The sequence below is a fragment of the Trachemys scripta genome, chromosome 18 (genome assembly GCF_013100865.1).
Source record: "Trachemys scripta elegans isolate TJP31775 chromosome 18, CAS_Tse_1.0, whole genome shotgun sequence".
NCBI lineage: Eukaryota > Metazoa > Chordata > Testudines > Emydidae > Trachemys > Trachemys scripta.
Genome location: NC_048315.1, coordinates 13346780 through 13370670, shown reverse-complemented (window position 1 = coordinate 13370670; position 23891 = coordinate 13346780). Strand labels below are relative to the sequence as shown.

The 23891-nt window shown below is 40.8% G+C and overlaps 1 protein-coding gene and 1 long non-coding RNA gene across 3 annotated transcripts in view; one reads left to right on the top strand and one right to left on the bottom strand.

The window, feature by feature from the left end:
* CALN1 (calneuron 1) overlaps positions 1-23891 on the bottom strand; it is a 176433-nt gene that overhangs the window by 42213 nt on the left and 110329 nt on the right. The gene's annotated exons all lie outside the window — the stretch shown is intronic.
* On the top strand, positions 6351-21395 carry LOC117867613. Its single transcript, XR_004643448.1, has 3 exons — positions 6351-6676; positions 8014-8124; positions 20896-21395. It is a non-coding gene; the product is annotated as an uncharacterized LOC117867613 (long non-coding RNA).

Genomic DNA, 23891 nt, shown 5'->3' with positions numbered 1-23891 from the left:
CCTTGCCTAAGTCTTTAGGCATCTATCGCCTCATCTGTGAAATGGAGATAATATTTAGCCTATTACGTCACAGGGAGGTAGAGAAGCTTAGTAGGTAATAGATAGAAAGTGCTTTGACATCCTTGGGAAAGGAGACCGCTTCAACAGTCATTCACTGGGTAAAAAAATACCCAAAGTATCTTTGAAATGACAAAGTATCACCATCATTACCGCCTAGATACTGTTTATGCTCTCTGTATGTGTGTATATATATCTCCTCAATATATGTTCCATTCTATATGCATCCGAAGAAGTGGGCTGTAGCCCACGAAAGCTTATGCTCTAATAAATTTGTTAGTCTCTAAGGTGCCACAAGTACTCCTGTTCTTCTTTTTAGAGGAAGTATGAACTGTCTGATCAATTTCCCTGCGGAATCTTTTTTGAAAGCCTTGGGCAACGACCCCATTTTTACAAGAGATTTAGGGATGATGGAGACCCAGATAACACAGTGATGTGTGCTACAGAAATGCATGAATACCTACTAATTAAGAAAACTTTATAACAGCTTCTGAACTGGGAGCCAATAGGGAGTCAAAGGGTTGGTGGTTTCACTGAACCTCCATGGCTGCCACTACAAATCCCACAAGAACACGTTCTCTTGCAACCCTCTGGCACTGCCATTGCGAAGAGCAAACGAGTTCAGCAATTTAGATACTGTATTCAACTTAAGGTCATTTCCAAGGTCTTAGGAAGTGACCTGAAAATTTACCGTTTTATTTTATCCTTGTCAATTCAATCATCCCTGAAGAGGATTCTGGGTCTGTAAAAAAGTGCTTTCAAGTTGTGATTTCTAGAAGTTCTCCAAGACTAAATTATTTACATGTGTGCTCTCAGTGAGACTAGATATATTAGATCCTCTGCATGGGAAATACATTGGCACGAGCTGTTTGCATCTTGGTTCTCCTAGTACAGCATCTCAAATAAGCTCCATGTAAGAGAATCCTTGAGTCACCACAAAGAACTAGTCTCTTAAGGCAGATAAATGAACTCCTCACTCAGAAACTGGACTTTGTACTAGGCCACCTTCACAACAGTAAAGAAAAGCAAATGGAAAAATGTGGCTGTGAAATACGACACTAGACTACTACACTCATTTCTAGTTTGTGATATAGGACTGTGGATTACGGACAATTAGGAATGTTCTCACGGGTGACTGGATCAGGGACATTGGGTTCATAACCAATTGACTGATCTTTGGCCTATCTCCTGTGAATCCCAATAAAAGTTCCCAATTGTGATGGTGATTTTTACAATAAGGAAAGCCTTTAGGGATGGATTATAAAAAACAACAACATGCATTTATTCAGCAAAGCACTTAACAACGTGCTCCAGTCCTGCTGAATCGCTGCTTGGGAACTGACCTGATATTACCAAATTTCACACAGAACAATAAACGGCCAACAATTTAAGCCCATTCCCAACCTGACATAGAGAAGAGTCCTTGACCTAGTGGAGAAAGAACTCTATACCCTATTAATCCTCACAGTCCCACCCCTCCCCTCCTGTTCCCCTAGATTATTTGATCAGGAAAAGCCTAGGATATCTTGTGTTTGTAGCTGTGCGCCTGCCTTTATTTTTTCCCTAACACAGGTTATGGGGGGAGTTTGTTAAAAAAAATGTAATCTCTCCTCAAGTTAAAGGGGTGTTAGGTGCCTTTGAAAAATCTCACCCCTTAGCTACAAGATCTGTGACAGTACGTTGTGCAGGCAACTCTTAATTAGTCAGTATGATAGAACTGAGATCAATGAGTACGTTCATACACTGCCTAATACGGTCTCACTCTTTCCTTGTGCTCCCCCCTCTGACTGTATCCACCTGTCTGTAAGGCAAGGACTGTCTTTAAGTATCAATCTTTGTTCTATGTCTATACAGCACAGTACAGTCTGGATCCATGAACGAGGCTCCGAAGTGCTACCACAATACAACACAATAGGTAAGTGACAAAATCCCATATGTCATCACAGATTCCCTCTTAACCTCCCCGCCTGTCTTGTGAAGGAATGTAATGGAAATGAGAACATTTATTGTTTACACAGGCACTTTGAGGTGAACTTCCCCTCATTGAACTTGTCAATTCCAGGCTGATGGTTCAGTCTTCCACATCTCCATTACCACACTGGCTAATAGAGGGTCGAAGGGCGGAGGTGTGAGGTGGGCCAGAATACCGCCCACTACTCCAGGTCTGGAGGAGGTGGATCTGGCCCACCCACTCCTCCAGGTCCCAGCCCAGGGACCCTGTAGATAGTTAAAGGGACATGAGCAGACTCATTAGAGAGAGATTAAGTATTTTGGTAGAGAAGAAAACTTCCTGAAATGCTAGTTCAATATGGACTAGAAGCACCAGCTCTAGGGATTCAAATACCCTGCCTACAATCACTAACCAGCCTGTAGACGGTCTCAAACATTATGCTGTACCAAAACCTGCTTGTGCTCAGCAGTTTTTTAAGCAGTGAGAGCTTGGAGCACAAGCACAGTTTTATTTAAGATTAAAACAAAAAGCCACATCTGTCTTCATTCACAACATTTGGTGTTAGAGAGGGAAAGGAAGTTGTTGGGTTTAGTGATGGTGCAGTGTTAATGGCCTGTGATATACAAGAGGTCAGACTTGATCTAATGGGCCCTTCTATGTCTCTGTGACTCTAAATCCTAGCCCCAATGAAGCCTGGCACAAAAATCCTATTGAGCTCAATGCGGCCAAGATGTCACCCTTTTTAACTAACATAATCCAAACCCCACTGTCTGTGTGCTCTGTCCCTCTTGGGGTATAGTATTCCAAGGTGTTGATAGAGCAGAACACTGCCTTAAATAGCCAAGCCAAGTTTTTGTAGGATCCTTTTCCAGACTTTAGTTATGGGGAACAACTACTGATGTCCACAGACCAGCAAAGAACTTCATGATTTATATTGTTTTCCCTGTCCTGGCTTGTGAAAACAAGAACGTCCTCTAGACCTGTTGTCTATGACTCACGACTATGAACAGCGGGAGGCTGTTAAAAGCAGCAGCTTCGAGGGCATCAGAAGTGATAACATTAAAAGGGACAAGCTCTCCCATCATACACAACAAAAAAAGCCTGCTGTTTTTCCTGGAGACAGAAAAAGAAGGTAGCCCATTCCTTGTCCAAAACCTGAGCTGAAATGAATTTTAAAATTCACAGTTATAAAGCTGGTTTAAATATACAGATGGTTTAAATCAAAGATAGGAGACAAATATTTGTAACGTGAGGAACTGTTTTCCTGTTATATGAAATATGCAAAATGTGTCTCTGAACTGTGTACCAGGCTACAGCCAACACTGGTTCCAAACACACCGCAGGGAAATCTGTTTTTGTGACCCTTGGATCCCGGCTTACACACGTAAGGGGCTTAGACAGTTTGGGTGCTTATCTGAACCAAACCTCTTGAGGACTCCATATCCAAAAACAGAGATAGGGAAACATCAATCCTCAGGACAACTCTTCCTATGATCTTATACAGTCATTTTTTTTAAAAGGCATTTTCCTGCACACATCTGGCAACGCACACTAAAATATGCAGCTTAATAACCCACCCACCCTATGTGGACATGATTTTATATAAAACTCAACCATAAGCAATGCGGATTTACCACAACCGTCCTGCCAATGAAAATTCATTTGACGTTCAGCTCCTTATTAATCATGGCCTGTTGCTGGTCTGATTGATATCAATGCCAAAACAGTCACTGAATTAAATGTTGATTTAAGGGTGTGATGATGCTTGCAAGTTCACAGTAAATTAGGGCTAGAATTTCCTAGAACATTTGGTTTTCTTACGTTGGTTGACAACGCTCATAAGCATAATTCTGGTAACATACATGAGGTTTGCTATTAAGAAAACCAATTTTCCCTCTCAAATACTTGATTACATTCAGAAGTGTCTCCCATCAAGTGAACTGTCATGCGGCAGGCACAGCGGGTCTAAAAATGCAATTGCACTTGAATTTTACAATATTCAAGATCACCTGGCCAAAGTGCTTATTCAGTTAAGAATCCTGTACAGTGTAATGCAATGTGACAGGCTTAAAATTTCAGTTCAATGATCAATATTATCCATTCACACAGGAGGCAACTAATCCAAATTCCAGTGGGTAATTAATGAGAAGGGAAGCAGGTGGTGGTGCGTTGGGGGGAAGGAAGGAATGTTACTCATCAGCAATAAAAATAATTTTCACTAAGCATTAAGATGAGTTTTCACTCCACCAAGCATAAAATGGGCAGAGAGTTCTCAAAAATCCAAACTTAGACACCAAACTTCCAGCTTCAAGAGAAAATTAAACCACTAGTTTTCCTCTGACATACAGAAGACGTCTGTGACTGTAAAATGAAATATAGATACAATTTGAAACCTGAGGCCTGGCTTCTAGGGCTGTCAGTCTGGCCCCTTTGCAGACTATTTAACATTTACATTAATATATCTAAAGGCTGCTCACTGTTGGAAACTGATCACAGCAGATGCAATGTGCGACTGACAACATAACCCATGGGAGGCTCTGGGCCAGATTCCGCAGTATTGTACATGGCAGGGTAAGCGACACATCTGGTATAAAAACAGGAAAATGGGTCTTGCTAAATAGCACTGACTGGGAGTAGGGAGACCTGGGTTCTTTTAGCGATTCTGACGCTGGCTCATTGGGATTCTGAGCCTGTCACTTGGGCCAACATTTTCAGAAGTGGACTCTGATTTTCGGTGCCTAACATGGGACATCGTGGGCCTGATTTTCAGAGCACCCAGCGTTCCTTCCGACAGCAAGAGGGAGCTCAACACCTGATGCAAATCAGGCCCAATGTGCATCAAACTGGGCACCCTAAATCAGTGACCACTTTTGGAAAATTTTGGTTTTAGGACCCACTTCGGCTCTTTTTAAAATGCCAACGGCAAAACACTCATTGATTTAAACGGACACTCGATTGCCATCTGTTTCACTACCAAATACTAAGATGGGGATTGCATTCAGTTATCCCAAAGTCCTTAACTGATAGTAACAAAGTGCAAGACAAGAACAGAGTATATTCTGCAAGACGTTCTTGTGCCTTGAATAAATCCTCAAACACACATTCACTGTACCAACCAGCCAAAGCCTATGTGAGGCCTGCATTCTAATTCATTATTGCAAACATGATCCAAACAACTTAAACAACATTCTTGTGCTACTCTACACCAATTGCAAGTACAGTAGCGAACGGGTTTTTAGACATGCTTCCTATATCACTGGTCCCAGCTGCACCTTAGGTGATGAATCACGTCAGAGCGGCCTTGGCCATTATTCAGTGGTGTCTCTGTCTATTGATTGCTTAATAAAGATAAAAGCTCAGTGTAAATACAAAAAGGGGTAGAGGGCACCAGTGTATTTGTTGTTTGAGAATCCCTGAGAATTAGTGCTCAAGTCTTATTGAGTGCTTGATTAAGATCACAATGTTATCACGGGGCAGGCTGTTGAAATGTAACGTTGTAGTGAACCTGGTACAGAGATTTGATTCAGAGCAGACTAGTGAACCTGGTACAGAGATTTGATTCAGTACCCAAAGCTTCTGATGTTTTTCCAAAGTCTGAACACATTGGGCCAAATTCTGCTCACAATTGCACCAAGCAAAGCCTATGTTTGTGACCCCCCCTTCTCCCACCTCCACCCCTTTCAGTTGTTACTCACCAGGTTCAGAAGCCCTACTCTAAACAAAACTTTATACCGGTTTCTTTTATTCTCCTAGGCTGCTTTCTCACTTAGCGGAATGTCACCTTCACCTTGTGCACTGGACAGCAGTGCTGACTGGGGATTATAACTGGAGACTGGATGTCAGGAATCCTGGATTCTGTTCCCAAGTCCAGTGTGGACCACTTTAAGTCACTCACTTAACCTCTCTACCTTTCCAGGAGGCTTTGATATCTTTGACTAAGAGGTGTGATGTAAAGTAAGCCTGATTCTCAGCTATGCTGGGAACATACAACTCCCACTGTCTTCAACTGCAGATCTGAGTGCTCAGCATCACTGAAAGTCAGGTCCTTTCATACAAACCTCCCAAAAAAGCCATCAGACGACGACGACTTTTGGTCACCCCTGAGTTGGGATGACATTGTAGGGTTGAAAACCATTATTAAATTCCACACACGCTGAGAAGGAAACAATACATCTTCCACCACACAGCAGAAATCGCCAATTGAAGCATTTGTGGTATGTTTGGACAATCCATGACAAGCAGGGCTACCACCATACCAGGATTTCTTACACTTTTTCTGGGTTCTATATCTTAGTGAACTCTGCACCTCCTTCACCCACCGCCATAGACTTCTTCCAACCAGCAATCGCAGCCAAGAATGAAATATAATGAAAAAGGGAATTTCATTTATTAAATTGCTCTCTCTCATTTTTTTTAGCCACAGCAGTTGCTCTCGGTCGCTTCATTCCCAGAGCTCCCTGCAGGATCCAGAACAGCAACCACATGTGAGCCACATATTTAAGCAGAGATGGTGGGCAGTTGTTACCAATGTGTCTGTGTTAACCCCTTGGAGATAGTCATCACTCATGGTGCTGGCAAATGCTGGATGGAAAATGCCAGTATTCAAAGTGTTAAGTAGCTCAGTTGGCGAGCCACTGGTTCCACAGAACTGGAACATCACCTTTTCAGGTAACAGTGACATGTGTTTTCTACAATTAGCACCAGCAACATGCCTGGTATATCCTCTACTGCTGTTCCCAGGATTGCTAGATACTGTGCAATAAATAAAAAACAGTGATATTAAGGCTGAATTTCATCTTGAAAACACAAATGACAAATGCCTTTTTTTCTTCCACTAAACAAACAGTTAAGAGAACAAAGTTACTTCAAGAGCTTGCTGCAGGAGATTTTTTGGTAGGCAAGAGTCTGTGTTCCTATGTTCAAATCCATATCTTTAGGGAATCCAGAAGTACTTGAATCCAAGCGCTGAGCTGGCCCATTAGACAGACTGGATGCAAACCCACATTTGATCTAACTAGAGCCAAAAAGACTTAACTAGATGTTTGTATTTGTTTCCCTGTTAGTTCTAGTGTCGATCAGTAGACTGACTTCTCTCTGCCTTCCTCCTCTGGGGATTTCACTCTTTGGAAATAAGATCAGGACAGCTTCCTTGGAAGCTCCATCCTTTCTATGTGCAAAGGGCTTTAGATTGGTCCCTAAACTGGTCCCTGGCATTTTACTGATTAGAGCATAGGCTTTACAGGCACAGCAAGAATACATCAAGTCAAAAATCTCAAGAGATCTCACAAGCGAAATCCAGAGTTAGAGAGAAACTGTGTGTGGCTTCAGGAGCTGAGATATGAAGCAGAAGATCCAGCGGATGACTAAGCATAAGCAGAGACTTCTATGTAGATAGTCATCCTTCCAAGGGGTGAAGCAGCCAGTATCTGAAGACCAGCAAGCATTTCTGATTAAGAGAAAAATGAGCAAAAGCTAGATTTTGGCACTGTCAAGGGGAGAAAGAAAGGAGAAAATATTAAGACAACTGGTGGTTCAGAAGAAGGCAAAATGCATTACAGAAGTTCTGTGTGCCTATCTGAAGGTAAGTAACAGGTTCCCCCTTCTAACCAAAGCCTGCCGTTGAGAGACACAAGATGCATTTCACCTGGGTCAGATGAGACTCTATCAACAACATTGCTATGAACTGAGTCACCGGCAGTTTAGCAGCATGAATGTGATTTTAAAAAACTGAAAAAGTGTCTGGGGGGAGGGAGGGCTGTTTGACCTTCTAGCAAAAATATTTGCCAGATGTCACCCATTCTACTCATATAGAGTTGAGGAAGAAAGCAATTAATGGTAAATGCATTCACAGGAAATGCCAAGCCTCAGGAAGCATGAGGTCTGCTGGGGGGAGTGCTCACATTGAAATCATATACCTGTAGTGTCTGGAGCAAATCAGACACACACATTCACATTCCCACACATACTATTTTATTTCAATAGCTGTTTTAATGTCTGCCTTGCAGAGCGTTGCAGGAAGAGGAAGTCTGCCTCTTTGATCACAAGGATTTGGTTGCAGTCAAGCTGCGGAATAGCCCTGTAAACGCCTAATGGTCTGGAATACATTATAACCAATGGTAAGCAACCAGTCGGAGGAAATGGTCAGATAAGAGAGAGATGGGTACCAGTACAAGAACCCAGACAGACAAAAACACTAGTCATTAGAACTTGAAAGCAAATTTCAATTCAACCATATTTTCTACCCTACTGTATTTGCTTTATGTGAATTTTTGTGCCTTCAAGCTTTACTAGCACAAATACGTCCAAAAGCCTAATTGTGAGCTTGACTAGAATATTCTTGGAAAAGACATTTAAATGTTTGTGTTCACTGGTAAAGTTCGCAATTTCCAATCTGTGTTGTGTTGCTTATATACCAGAGTCATCCAATCAGAGATCAGAAAGAGCACAGTTTGACTTTTGTAACTAAGCAACACAGCACAAACTGCAAATTGTAAATATTCACAATTTGACAAAATATTTTATTTGTTGTCTATTAATTTCTTTCGGAAAAAATGTGAGGATTTCACTTTTTGTTCAAGGGACAAGTTGCAAATGAGATTAAAAAAACAATCAAATAAATTATGTATGGACCAATTATTTGCTCACCTCTATATACAACATTATGGCTGGCCTCTGATATTAACGGAAACATGACTTCCCAAGTGCTGTTTAGTTGCAGTAATAAAACAGCATGTAGCTGAAGCCAGTGACTGCTATTACTGTAAACACAGAGTGACTGATTTAATGGCACCTTCTGTTCTTGGTGAACTTGTCCTTTGTAGAAGTAGCAAGCACAAAGGATTGCTTAGAACCAGAACTGTGCAGAAGGGAGCATGCATTTAATACAGAAGGTGGCTTTTGCTGTAAACTTGTACAAATTGAAGCTGAAAAATATACTGCATGTTTATTTTGTGTTGTTTTTTTCTTAATTAGATCAAAGGATGCTGTTCATAAAATGTTCGGCCCAAAACATAACCTCACGGTGCTAGCCATAAATGGGATTCATTTAGCAAAGCAACCTAGAGCAATCACATTTCCACCCACACACTTTGAAGAGGACACAGTTTAAGTTTGAAAATGAATAATTAACTAACTATGAGTTAGTATACCAATGTTTTCCACTTTCAGGAAAAACAGTGGTCTTTCTCCTGGCTCCAGTTACCATAGAACGATCAACGTTTATAGAAATCAAGGAGGAGATGTGCCATGTGTGTTAATAATTGACTCCTGCACTCAATGAAAATTCCAAACCTGAGTGTGGCAGAGTAAGAAACAGCAGGTAACAGTGTGTGACTTTACATCACTGTTTCCCCACCTAAATAACTGATGCAAAAGGAAATAGACTAATTAGAGGCAGACCCAATCCAAAAATTTGGATTCCAACAAGCACAAACACTGCAGCTCAGATCCTCCTCTGCTTCTAATTGAACTAGTACCTTCAAGGCTCTAACTGAAAACAAACTCTTTGGAAGTCTCCTTCCACTTTTATTGACCGAAGAACCCATTGTGACTGTAGTCTAATGCTGAAAGGAGGGATGGGACTGGGCGTTAAGTCTGTTACAGAGCAGGCAATACAGTTTAGGAGGCTTATGCGACATTGGGCGCTTAGACCCAGATCTACAAAGGGACTTGGGCAACTTTAGCCCAGATTTGCAATCCACAAAACTCCCACTCAGCTCCATCTAATCTTAAATTCACTTGGCACCTCAATTTTCACCAAACCCTCAATTCCCATAGGAACCTAGGTTTCTGCCTCTGGAAATGCCCACCACTGCCTCAGGTAGGCATCCAGAATGCTCATCTCCCATCTCAGCCTCAGCATGACCCACAAGCCAGGTGAAGATAGGTGGAACAGCGCCTATCTTGCCTGTGGGCCCAGATCCAGTAGGTGTTCTCGAGCACACCTACCTCTGCACAAAATGGCCAAGGAGTGGTGGGAAGGAAGAGGCAGTCTCTCTTATAAACTTTAGTCCACTGGTTAGGGCAGCGGTTTTCAACCTTTTTTCATTTGCGGACCCCTAAAAAATTTCGAATGGAGATGTGAACCCCATTGGAAATCTTAGATATAGTCTGCGGATCCCTAGGGGTATGCGGATCACAGGTTGAAAACCACTGGGTTAGGGAACTCACCCAAGCTATGGAAGACCCTGGTTCAATTTCCCCATCTGACTAAAGAGGAGACAAGTGAGTGCTCTGACCACTGGATTATGGAGTCAGTCTCACATTCTGTCTCTAGGCCCAGTAACTATGGAAGCCATTCCACTTTATATGAATAATTCAACAAGAGAGCATGAGAGAGACCCACATCGGAATAGCCCATATTCCAGTGGTCAGGTGACATGAGATATATTTTACATTCTGTAGGATTAGGATAAGTAATAACGACCCATTGGTTGCTCAAATCAACATCCAACTATGCTTGATTTTTAAGATTGTTGCTCAAAATCCAAACCCTTACCTGAATTCTGCAAATGTCCCCAATCTTTATAATGGGCCAAACTCCTACACCAACCTTTTTGGTGTTTAACTCATGCTGCATAATTGGGACCCAGGTATCAATCTCTAATATTAATGCCATATTTAATAAGCTAAAACTGTTGTTAGTACCGTAAAGCCTGCCTCTAGCCCCAGTTTTTAGAAAGACGCAGAGTCTTCAATTCTTGGTCCCCTATTTCTGGGACTGACGAATAACCTCTCGATAGCTGTAGCTATCATCTAAATAACATGGTGATGTATCAACTAGAGAGGCCAGCCACGAGGAAACCTAGTGACAGCCTTGCTAGCATGAACTTTGCACTTTGGCTTGAGCTACGGTATCAGAGCGGCGTTAACCCAGAGTCTCTGTTATTAGTTATACCATCGGTGGCAAACCCGAAGAAAAGGGATTATGGGAGAGATGGAAAATTTACTTACTTTAACTGACCGCCCTCAGAGCCATCATGTGGCACCATTTTCAATAGCCATTGATGGAAAGACCACATCATTGCAATCCCTCTTTGGGGGCTGACCTGAGCACAACCTACCTCCATAAATTACATCAATGTAGTTACAACAGTTCACATTTCCCTACTTGAGGCAATCCCTTTGTATACAGTCTTTAACCAAAAAAAAATGGCTTTCAGGAGTTCATTCAGAAAACTGGGGAGGTATGAAAACCTTTCCATGAAATGCAGCACTACCTGAAATTCAAGGAGATGTTTGCATTTCCTTAAAAGCCTTTGCACTGTAAATTTCACATTTTTTGATAGGGAGAAAATAATTAGCCTGATTTCCAGTGAAGACAGGCCCAGTTCTGTATTGTCAGTTTTGATTTCAACATCAATATGTAAAAATGTAGGTGATGTTAACACAGTCATGTATATGTACAATATTTCAGTCTGGCCTTCACCGCTATATTTAATTGCATGAGATAAAATAGTGCTATGCATTAGTACACTTACCGTGTTCACTGTTAAAAAACAATTAATAATTAGAGTAAAATTTAACAAAAAAAGTTAAATGTGAAATCCATATAGCAGGGGGTCACCAGAGAGTGTGATGACCCAATAAATCATTAAGTGTCCACAAGCCAGACAATGCAGAGGGATCCCAAGGATAACGATTCACCAGTTTGTAGGCTCCCCCCTCTCCCACCAATATACACCGTATCTGAACTGGAATAAAGTCAGGGAATGAGCTATTTAAAACTTGGCCAAACACTGAGCTTTCTCCCCATATATATATCAATATATTTAACAGAGACGGAATACCAGATAACGTTGATCTGGTGACGGTTTGCCATCAGCTGACTGCTTAGTAGATCTGGTCAGGAAACCAGAATTTCCGTTCCATAGGAAATCCCAATATTTTGAAAAAAAATTCTGTTCCAAATTGGAATAAAGAGCTACGTTTTCCAGCAAAACGACAATGCTAGGAAAAAAATGATTTGGAAATATTTATCAAAACGAAGCATTTTTACCTTATGGTATTTCAACATGAAACAAAATATTTACGTAACATTTAATAAAATGTGGACGTTAAAATGAAATTATTATTTTATATTATAATGTATATTAATACACATTAAATGTATGATATAGTAATTTTAAGTCTAAACAAAAGGAATCAATGTTCTCCAAATTACATTTTTCCTGTCAAAACTTTTGCTGAAATTGACATACTCCTGAAAAAAGTCAGATTTTGATGAAAATGCATTTTTCAACAGAAAACTACTCCGTCATTTGTTTTTACCAGCTCAACTAATTAGTTTTGAGAAGCAGTAGATGCAGTACAAACACCGAGATGTTTGATTCATTCACTTAACAAAAGCTATCTAAACTTTAGGACGCCGTCGGTGCAATGACAAACTTAATCATTCCCCTTAGTGATGGATCTGATGGGTCTTATTTTTCACATCGGACGGCTTGTTACTTATAGAGCACTGCCTGTTGATAACAGCGAGGCATTGCAAGCTGCACTGTATACCACCCCATTAGCCTACAGGAAAGCATGCTCATATCACCGTTATCTAGTACTATCACCTGACACAATCTGTTTGTCTCTTCCACTTTTTGCATCTTGTCATTAATCAAGATCAAGGGGGTTTTGGGGCAGACACTGTCTTGTTAAACTTAACAGAGGCCACTGTGCTATGTGCTGGATCACAGCTTCATGTAAAGAGCTGTGCAGAATAAGACATCTCTCCCATGTAGAGCACTCCTATAACACACCACCGTTCCTAACTGGTGCCTCGAAGTGCTATTGCAATATTAATAACAACAACAGTGATATGCACATGATAAATCCATGGACAGATCACATTAGATGGAGCCAGCAATCAAGTAATAATGTTCTGGTTTTGTATGTATGATGCTATGTGTTGGGTCAGTGCCAAATTATTATGAATTGCTATGACTGATACGAATGAATGTGGTAAGCATGAGTTTGGTATGGCTTGGCATGTCGGAATCAGCTAGAGGATTCTGGGAGCAGGATTCTCTTAGCATTAGATAAATGGTGTGGAAAATTACTGGCAGTGTTAAAACAGCACCTGAATGGTTAATAAAGGCTCAAGCTGTGTGTGTGTTTCAACATCGAACTTTGGAAGATCAGCAAGAGAACCAGCTCACGTAAAACCACGCAATCAGTGGGCTTAGTACAAGCTGACCTGGGTCAAACTGACCACTCTGGATGGCATCACGGGAAGAGCTTAAGTGAATAATTGATAAGAGGGTGATTGAACTTTGGTCTGTGTCTGCTTTGCAGTCCCTTCCAAAATATTAATTAAAGAAAATCAGTAATAAGACACCCACAAGCCATATTTCTGGGACATGGGACTCCTTTAAGCAAAGGCAAATGCTAAGCAAAGTAAATTAGTTAATTGGGGAACTAACTTAACATCTGAAGACAGAAGTCCTCAGGGTGACCTAGACCCTGCTTCGGGGGACACTTGATGGACCAAGTAGCTGAGAGGGGAAAAGAAGAGAAGGCTTCTCCATCTAGAATCGGTAGATAAACCTGCTTTGTTTGCCGATCAGGATACTGTGTAAGGCTAACATAGTTATTGAGGGTTTATGCTTGAGCAACTGAGGCTTCTTGGGAAAGATGTGTACTATGTAAACTTAACTACTTGTGTAATTCTTTCTCAAATAAATTACTGTGCATTAAGCATATTGGTTTCCGAATTCTCACTGGTACCGGTAACAATGCGCCCAGCTGTGGGCCACTAAAGATCCATTTCAGCACTATGTATGTCCTCTTCATGAGAGCTCAGAACAAAGGATAATGTGAATCATTATCCGCCAAATTAAGAGGTAGGAGAGCTTCACAGAGGCACTGTTGCAGCAAACAAATTAAGCATGTGTTTAAGTTTAAGACATTGACATCAGTAGGACATCTTACATGCTTGGCTGAATAGAGATGGAATTATCATGTTCTTATCAATTTTGTTGAATCAGGGACAGAATAGATCTGGGTTCAGACAACTATACAAGTCTTCAAACAGAGTTTGTGTTCTTAATGCACTAAAGGAATACCTGAGAGGAATATCCAAGAGTTTGACTATAAATCAGTATACTTAGTTTTTGCTTATGCACAAATCAAAACAGATATAGTTAAATCAGTGCAACCTCTACTGTGGATGCAGTAATACCAGCATAAACTAGCTTTATATAAAAATCAGCCCTTTTATTTTGGTAATTAAGTGGATACAAACACTCTGATAATTACTATAACCGCGTTCACACCCGGGAGTTTCATTAAATGTAACTATATCTGTTTTTAAAGTGATACCGTTTTTATAATGATTTAACTATGTGTAGATCGGCCCTAACAGGAAAATCTAGCAGTGGCTACTTTCAACTTGAAGATGTGTTTATTTTGTTTAAAAACAACCCAACATGTTTTTAATGGAAGCATTTGAATAACTGACATTGAAATGCTGTAAAGGCCAAGGGAGAATAACGTATTTACAACCCCAAAATGCTCTCCTCTCTTTTCATCTCTCTTTCCACTGCGGAGTGGCGATTCAGTTAAGGAAACAGTTCTCATTCTTTTGGTGTGTGGCTTGGGGGCACAATTAAACCTGCGTGCTGCAGTGGAATGGATAGCCCTGCTCTGAGAGGCTGTGCTCCCCAAGTTGATTAGAAGTCAAAGTTAACTGCTGTGGCAGCAGCTCTGAATCATGTCCCCCCCCATTCCCGTCCCCCCCGCATGCTGGATAGACAGACGTCTGGAGGTTCCAAAATATGCTCTGCATAAGCCCATAGACACTCTCCCCACAATCGACAATAAGGAGGATATGCCACTCTCTCCTGCCTCTTTACCCTCTCCAGTTGCATGATTTAGTGTGGGAACCTGCGAGGCCCCACATGCTCCCTGAGATAGCAGCAGGATCCCTTAACTGCACCTCTTGATTCAGAATCTCTCTTACATTTAGCTGCACGTGGAGTTTCTCCATGACTTGTGCCGAAGAGGGCAATATAGCAGCTGAAATGTTACCACGGCCAAGGTTTTAAATAGCTCCAGGATTTCAGAAGCCCCAGAGAACAGCTGAGTGTAGAAAGCAGTGCAGCAGTGGGACAAAGCAAAGGGGAGTGCTGAGGTCAAGCACCAGCTAGAGAGGAAAAGCCACTCACCAAGCCATGACCCTAACCAAAGGAAGGCACAGGAGTCACGTGGCCTTCCCAAGACAAGTCCTACAGGAAGAAGTAGGGAAAGAGGGAAGATCATCTGGTCTCTCCTAAATAAGCAGACAGCTTCTCTCCAACGTATGTAAGTGAGAATGGTTATTACACAGCGGACTCACTGCAAAAACGTATGCATTCAGTTTGGCAGTGGACAAAAATTACAGAAAACTCTTAGGCTATGGCTATACTAGAGAGATTACAGTGGTGCAGCATTTTGATTTATGAATACATCAGCAAAATGATCAGTTACATTTTGATTGCAAGCAGCTTATTTATGGCTAATAAAAGGCTGCTCTATTTTATGGTCCAAGGTGGAGATTTCTAACCACTATCCTTGCAAATTCAACTTCTGATTTGTACATGATACAAAAATGTTACTGTGAGAGGACAGAGACGGAACTATGTAAAGTCACTATGTGCAGGTAGCATTCTTGCTCAATTGTTAACACAGTAAACCTACTTGCACATCAGATGTCTTTAAATTTACTTGCTTCCTGGGTTGCGATTTGGTGTGAAATTAAAACTAAACAAATCTCAGCCTAAGTTTCCTATTACAGGAGCCTTTTCCTAGGGTTTCTCACTGCAGGACCCCTCTGGCCAAGGGAAACATTCAAATCTCAATAAGCAAAACTCCTGTGTTGGAACTAAGAGGACCTAACTACTGTGGGTGCCAAGATGAGTCAGGAAAGCAGCTCTACATCTCTGAGCAAGGTCCTAGAATCGGACACCCTATTTCAGTCATTCTTACAAAATCACCTTGTCTTTCAAGTGTAGAATTTAGTAAAAAATATAAAGGGCTACACTGACACACAACATAACTGATCATACCACTGTTGCCTTTCAGATTCCTTATGAAGAGTTGGGGTTTTTTTTGGAATTGCCCATCTGCCTCGGACTCATTCAGTCAATAGATCCATTAACAGTAGGTCTGAATCGTTGGCCTCCTCTTGGAATGTAGGCATAGTTGGCATTCCAAATTCCCCAGGATTGTGGCTCTGCTTCTCTCTCATTCTGCTATTTTCTTAGATACTAGTTTTGCTTCCTATGAACTCCAGAGCCATCAATCAATTGCCAAACCAATTGCTGAGGCCACAAGACCAAAACAATCCCAGGAACACCAAGGAACTGGCTGGACTGATAAATGGCAAGACCAGCAACGTACTCCTATTGGGCAGATTAGTGAACTCATCTGTCGTACGATGTTGTATTTTTAGCATTGCGAGAGTTCACGAGCCTCACCCAGCTGTATCTTTCTATAATGAATGTATCACTTAATAGAACTCATTGAGTTCAATCTTAGAATCCTAGCTCAGTCAAGACTCCCATTGACTTCACGTTAACTGATATCAATGGGTGCTTTGCCTAAGGACTACAAGATCAGGCATCCCTGCCTCACTGAGCTTCAGCCACGCTTTCGGCAACTTTACTGAAAACAGTCCAAATGAGCGCTCCGATTGCTTCCAGCGCTGGCTCCTGGGACCGTTACTAAAACTGATGTGGAAAACAGTTCTCAGCAATCTGGTGTGTGTGCAAAAATCAGTGCCCCACAAGACCACACAGAGTTTGAAACACGCATAGATCATGAACTCAGCATGACAGTATTAAAAAAAAAAAAAAAAAAAAAAAAAAGCCTAATTCTACCGTCAGATACACCTGTGCAACCCCCAGTCACTTCAGTGGGCTGTAAAGAGATTCACGGGATGTAACTGAGGGAAGAACATGCCCTGAGGTCGGTGTCCTAATGCATAGCTACATTGTTGCATGGCACATACAAATCCAAAGATTAAGCAGGTCAGACAACTTCATTTAAGAATGTACATCTGACCAATTGAGTTTCTCAGGAACTCAGGATGGATGTCCTCCTCTTCCATTCAATTGAAGAATTAGACCTGGCTTGGGTTCCTGAGTGTACAACTCAGGAGGTTTAGAGATCAAGAAAAGCAGTTGGACCTTCTGAGGTGTTCTCAATGGTTATGTCACATTGTGGATCCTAAAATGTAAGACGTTTGAAGCTTTACAAACTAAACTGATTAGGGGTTTGGAACGGGTCCCATATGAGGAGAGATTAAAGAGGCAAGGACTTTTCATCTTGGAAAAGAGGAGACTAAGGGGGGATATGATAGAGGTATATAAAATCATGAGTGATGTGGAGAAAGTAAATAAGGGAAAGTTATTTACTTGTTCCCATAATATAAGAACTAGAGGCCACCAAATGAAATTAATGGGCAGCAGGTTTAAAACAAATAAAAGGAAGTTCTTCTTCACACAGCGCACAGTCAACTTGTGGAACTCCTTGCCTGAGGAGGTTGTGAAGGCTAGTACTATAACAGCATTTAAAAGAAAACTGGATAAATTCGTGGAGGTTAAATCCATTAATGGCTATTAGCCAGGATGGGTAAGGAATGGTGTCCCTAGCCTCTGTTTGTCAGAGGGTGGAGATGGATGGCAGGAGAGAGATCACTTGATCATTACCTGTTAGGTTCACTCCCTCTGGGGCACCTGGCATTGGCCACTGTCAGTAGACAGGATACTGGGCTAGATGGACCTTTGGTCTGACCCAGTACAGCCGTTCTTATGTTCTTAACTCCTTATCAATGGTCAAAATGAGGCACAATTCATTTTAGCCTCAAACTTGGGTTTACTGCAAAATTTGTGGCTATGATTCACTTTCACCTAAGCAATTGTGTGCCTCTTCTCATGCCAGTGTGTTTTGTAGGCAACACACTGAATATACATCAGATTTGATTTCTAAGATGATTGCACAGTATTGTTTCAGTACTGTGCAATCTGCATTCTGATATTAGATAACAGATAAGAACCTCATTTTTCCTTAGACCTAAAATGCAAAATCTCCTTGTCTGCCTGTTGGTCACAGGCCGAATGATCCAACACATACATTAAAATTACTTCCTTGACTCGTTCTTTTTTTCCGTGACAGCCGATTTGTGTTTCCTTCCCTCACTACTCTAGAATATTGGTATCTTGCAAGAGCCAACAAATGCTAAGTGAACTGCTGGAGGGGACTTGAGAATTGATCACCTTGTTTTTAACAAGGCAAAAAACTGTACTCATAGCAACAGAGTAACCAGCAGTTTCTGTAGGCTTCAACTGAACTTTCTACCACGTCAGTAGTAAAGAGCTTTTGGGGGTGATTTTTATTCTAGGGAGTAGGGATAAGGAACCTCAGTGTCAGACTTATGGTCTAACATAATATACTGTCTTGCCTCCAGAAATGTACTTTACACTATTTAGAGAAAGGAAATGTTACAAAAAAATAATTGTGCATGAAGCAAAACACAAACAACAAAATTATAGGGACACTCTATAGTAGAAATACGACAGACCGCAGCATCTGAAAAACGTATTCACTAAACGTTTCGTTCACATACTGCATCTTCTTCTGATGCCTTTGACACATGAACATCACTGTATTTCATACAATGTCCTCTTTAAGTTGGTCACAAAAATGGGGGAGGGGGAAGGTTTAAGTTACACTTCCTGGTCTTCAGCTGAAGTATTCATCTATTTTTTCAGGCATGAGATTTTTCCTGAAAATAGCATCGGCAATCAGAAGTGAATGTTAGCGAAACCACAGTGGAGTTAATCCAGGCTTTTCCATTGCAGAGTCAAGCAATGGTGAGCACAGCCAGTGATGTTCTTAGCTAAATACTATAGGCCAATGTTTTCAAAAGTAGGTTTTGGGTGCCCAACTTGAGACACCTTTAAAGAAGCCTGGTTTTCAGAATGCTGTCTCAAGTTGTGCACCCAACAAAAAGCACTCAAAAATCATGTCACGTCTAGAGCTGATGAGGAATTTTCAATAAAACAATCCCCCCCCCCTCCCGTTAGAAAATACTGATTCGTCAAACCTGAAACTGTTTGTGGGAAAGGGCTGGTTTTGACAAATTTCCCATTCGGGGGGGGAGGGGAGGGGGAATTCAAAAACTTCAAAATTGTCAAAACACCTAGGTTCAATATTTTCAAAACAAAACCATTCTGGGTTTTGGGTTGAAACAACTTTTTATTTTGAAAAGTACAGCTTTCTAACAATCACCCTGAAAGCAGGGGTCAACATTTTAAAAATCTGAAAGCTAGGAAAAAATCCAGTCCCAATGACATTACATACTATAGCAGGGGTAGGCAACCAATGGCATGTGTGCCGAAGGCGGCACGTGAGCTGATTTTCAGTGGCACTCACACTGCCCGGGTCCTGGCCACCGGTCCAGGGGGCTCTGCATTTTAATTTAATTTTAAATGAAGCTTCTTAAACATTTTAAAAACCTTATTTACTTTACATACAACAATTGTTTAGTTCTATATTATAGACTTCTAGAAAGAGCCCTTCTAAAAACGTTAAAATGTATTACTGGCACACACAACCTTAAATTAGAGTGAATAAATGAAGACTCGGCACACCACTTCTGAAAGGTTGCCGACCCCTGTACTATAGTATAGAGAATGCTAAGGCCTATTTTTCTGAGGTTCATATAGCCTGCAGCTCCCACTGATGCTTATGAGAGCTACAGGTGCTCTCACACCTCTGAAATATCAGGCATTAAGCCCATATCAAAATATAGTGCCTAACAGTTTTGACCCTGATTTTGGAAAAAGGCCTCAAACCAGCTTTTGATTTTGCAAGCACCGATAACTGGATCTTCAATTACTTATGCGCGCAATTCATATGATTTAGACATCTAACTATCGGATTGCACATGCAGCTCAAGCAAGTAAGCTTTGAAGGTTATATGAACCACAGCCCCTCCTAATAATTGTGCATGCAATTATTTGACAGTGCAATCTGAGACATTTTCTCATTATGTCAAAGTGTGTGTCATTTCCACTTTTTATGGAGGTGCCTTGCATGCCGTTCTGAATCACTTTGATATTGAGGTTAAATTGGGAAAAGCCAATCTCAGAGGAGGATATTCTTGGCTTAAATTTAGAACAGGCACATATATAGTAAGATGACCAGTGCTTTAGAAATAACACAGCATATTAGTCACAGGGCATTTCTGACACTATGGAGTCTCAGTACAGTTAGATCTTTATCTTAATTTTTTAAGTTTTATGGTATACACCCCTACCCCGATAGAACGCTGTCCTCGGGAGCCAAAAAATCTTACCGCGTTATAGGTGAAACCGTGTTATATCGAACTTGCTTTGATCCGCCGGAGTGCGCAGCCCAGGCCCCCCGGAGCACTGCTTTACCGCATTATATCCAAATTCGCGTTATATCGGGGTAGAGGTGTATATTGGAAAACATTAAACCCTTTGAGACCTATTGCAGTGTTTATATTGCAACCAGTTCCAAGGTTTGTAAACTTTAAATCCAAACATTCCTACTTTCACTTTCCTCCCGCCTCTAGGACTGGATGTATCCCCATAATCTAGGTGTGAGTACAATTGTATACCTTGACTTTTACGGTGCCTTCAGTAGCACGTCCAGCTGTGGCGCATTTTGCCACAGAAAATAACTGAAGTCAGCTGTGGTTTGTCAAACGGACAGGATTGAGAAGGTGCAGAAGTCGAGAGAGGAGATTTTCAACTTGACAATTTTAATGGACTTTAATTAGCCACTTTACCTTGATTACCATAAAGCTTTTGATTCTATGTCTCATATGCAAGTGTGCCTGAGGGTGATTGATATGGGTTTTTAACTCATCTAATTTGATTCCTGTACAGCAATCAACAGTCAGCTGTTTGAACTGCAATCAGAACAGACTGTTTCGGGAAGCGAGAAGAGTACTACAGGATTCTAGTCTCTCATGACCTTTCCCCCAACACCCTTTGTCTGAGGGTAAACAGAAGAGTAACTTGAAGCTATAAGAAAAACAAAGAGCTGTTTTCTGGTACACAAAGGGATGTAGGGGAATTTTGTGAAGAGAGCATTTCCCAATTCCTTTGGACCAACAGCATTCATAGAAAGAATGATCATTACAATAGGCTACAATAGGTATATTTGTCTCAGTAATTGTCGTAAGTGACTGAGATGCCCTGACCGAATAAGGTGCATTACTTAAGACTCTACTGCAAACAGCCAGAAAATCTTGATAAAGTACTCTGCACACACTTCTTCAAGCTAGTTAGAAAATGGGGAAATGATTTCACTAACATTTTTGATGTTGTTTCCATTTTGCCATTTGGAATGGACCCATTTTCTGTTTTTCATGAAATTCTCCACATTTTTTACCTACATTTTTTTTTTTCATTTGGCAAACACTTGGTTTGCAGTAAGAAACCATGGTTTGGGGTAAAACAAAACACTTTAATAAGGATTTCAAGAAAAAAATTGATCAAAATTTCTGTGAAAATATTGGTAAAAATAGACATTTTCAATTATTTTCAAAATTTTCTCCACTAATTCTATCATGAAAAATTTCGGGGGTGTGTGTGAAATTTTCAACAAAAAACCCACAACCTTTTTCATACAAAAAGTTTTGTTCATCTCTAATTATTATTATTTACTCTTTACAGTACTCTCTAGAGGCCAAAATAAAAATGGGCCCTCAATTTGATGGAGTATGGACAAATGTATAAAAAGAGACAAGTCCAGCCCCAGAGAGCTTACATTTAAGGCACTGATCCTGCAAAGTCTTAGGCATGTGCTTAACTTTATGCACTATGAGTAGACCCGCTAACTTAAATGAGACAACTTGCAGTGCGCAAAGTTAAATACATGTATAAGTTGTTGCAGAACTGGGGCCTAAATTAAGACAGGACTCAGCAAGCTAGTGTTCCAACCAAGCAGAAGAAATGGAGAGAAGATGAGGGTAACGAAAATTCAAAGCGCACTTTGAGCCAATGACAGATAAGGAAGAAACACAAGATATATAAGGAGTGGCCCCCACTCTCCACCAACCCCAACCCAGAAATAAACCTGTCACCTAGAGAGAGAGAGATTTTAACATGCACAGTATGTACATTATAAAAATAAATACAAAATATAAAATACTCTGAGAGCGGTGTAGTTACTTGTGCATTCAAGTTTGCAGACAAGAAAATAATGCTCCCTTCAAGACTCAGTCTGCCTGACTTTCCAGACATCTCATCACAGCTGGCATTCAACAGAGCCTCAAAAAACGTCCCCATCTATAGACCAGATTCTTAACTGGGGTAAAGCTGCATAGCTCCATTGAACTAATGAAGCTGTGTTGATTTTCACCATCTGAGGATCTGCAGTTCTGTCTATAGAATAGATTGTTCTTGTCCCCTCTGACCGCATCTCTGGAACACTATAATAATTTGCTTGTTAAATGTACAACATTGTAAAATGAATTTTCTTCCCCACCAGATGCTAGAGCCTGTGTTTTTATTTCATGTATAATCCGACTCAGATCAATGCCTGGATTGAAATTTCACACACACAGTGATGTGCTGTGTTGACTGACCTAGGTATCCTGGGTCATAGGATTTCTTTCATAGACACAAAATCTCTACAGGTGATCACAATTCAGCTGGTATATTCCTATTGGAATGTAACACTGGAGAAGCAATTTAAAAAAGAAATCTTTGCTAGATATTGTATGGCTGGAAGGAGAAAATCCCCTTCATATTTGCCAAGCTTGGGTTCAGAAACCCTGACATTTCAACGAATCATTAGTTTTGAAACACATCAGCTGCATTCTATTCTCTACACAGCAACACAGCAGTATGAAAGATTAGAGATGGGTCCAAACCAGAATACAAACTCCAAACTTCCACAAACTTTCAGGGGGCAGTGTGGAGAAGGTAGGGGGAGAAGGCACTGTAGGAAGGTTAAATCCAGACCCAACCTCAGATAAAGATTTTATGGCTTGTGCCCTTCTATACAAAAGACCTATAACACACTACAGCGATTTGATTTATGCTGTTCAGATTCAGCCTTTATGTAGATGTGGAAAAAATGCATTTGGTTTTTCAAACCTATTTACTTTGGAGTCACCAACCATCAGCTGGAAATCTTCTTGCTATGCAATCTACCCTATTGGGTTTAACTATGTGATGAAAACATAGATGAAGAGTGTTCTAAGAGCTTACTAAGGAATACTGGTGGTTAAGGGGAACATTGGCAGTGGATTCATTCTGTCTTTGCGTCCATTCTCAATCTGACCCCGCTCATACCAGCCAGGACCCTGCAAGCTCTCTCCTGCACACAAAGCCCTATATCCCCACTTCCAACCTATCAGCCTAATCCTGTAAACAGTTATTACCAGGCAAAGTGCTTCCTTCAGAAGACTAATCATGGACAGGAAGCACTGTGCTCTGGAATATCTGTAGGATTCGACCCTAAATCCTGAACAAAATATTTCATTTGATCCAAAACAACTTTTTTTTTTTAAAGTTTTAGTTTTTCCTAAAAAAAAATTCATTTCAGATCGAACTGAAACAATTTAATTTTTCCAGTTAAACCATCAAACCAAAAAAATCAACTGTTCACCTGTTTCTAGATTTAAGTGGTGCGTGGGGTGAATGTCACCCTGGGTATTTCAGTTTGCCAGCAAAAGTAAAGCACTGGGGATTTATAACAAGCCCAGAACGTTCAGGAATATAAAGAAACACATGACGATGGTAAAATACCTCACTCGTACATAGCGCTTTTCATCAGTGAATTGCAGAGTATTTTACAAACATCAGTATCATTATCTCCATTTTGCAGATGGGGAAATTGAAGTATAGAGAGACTAAGAAACTTGCCTAAA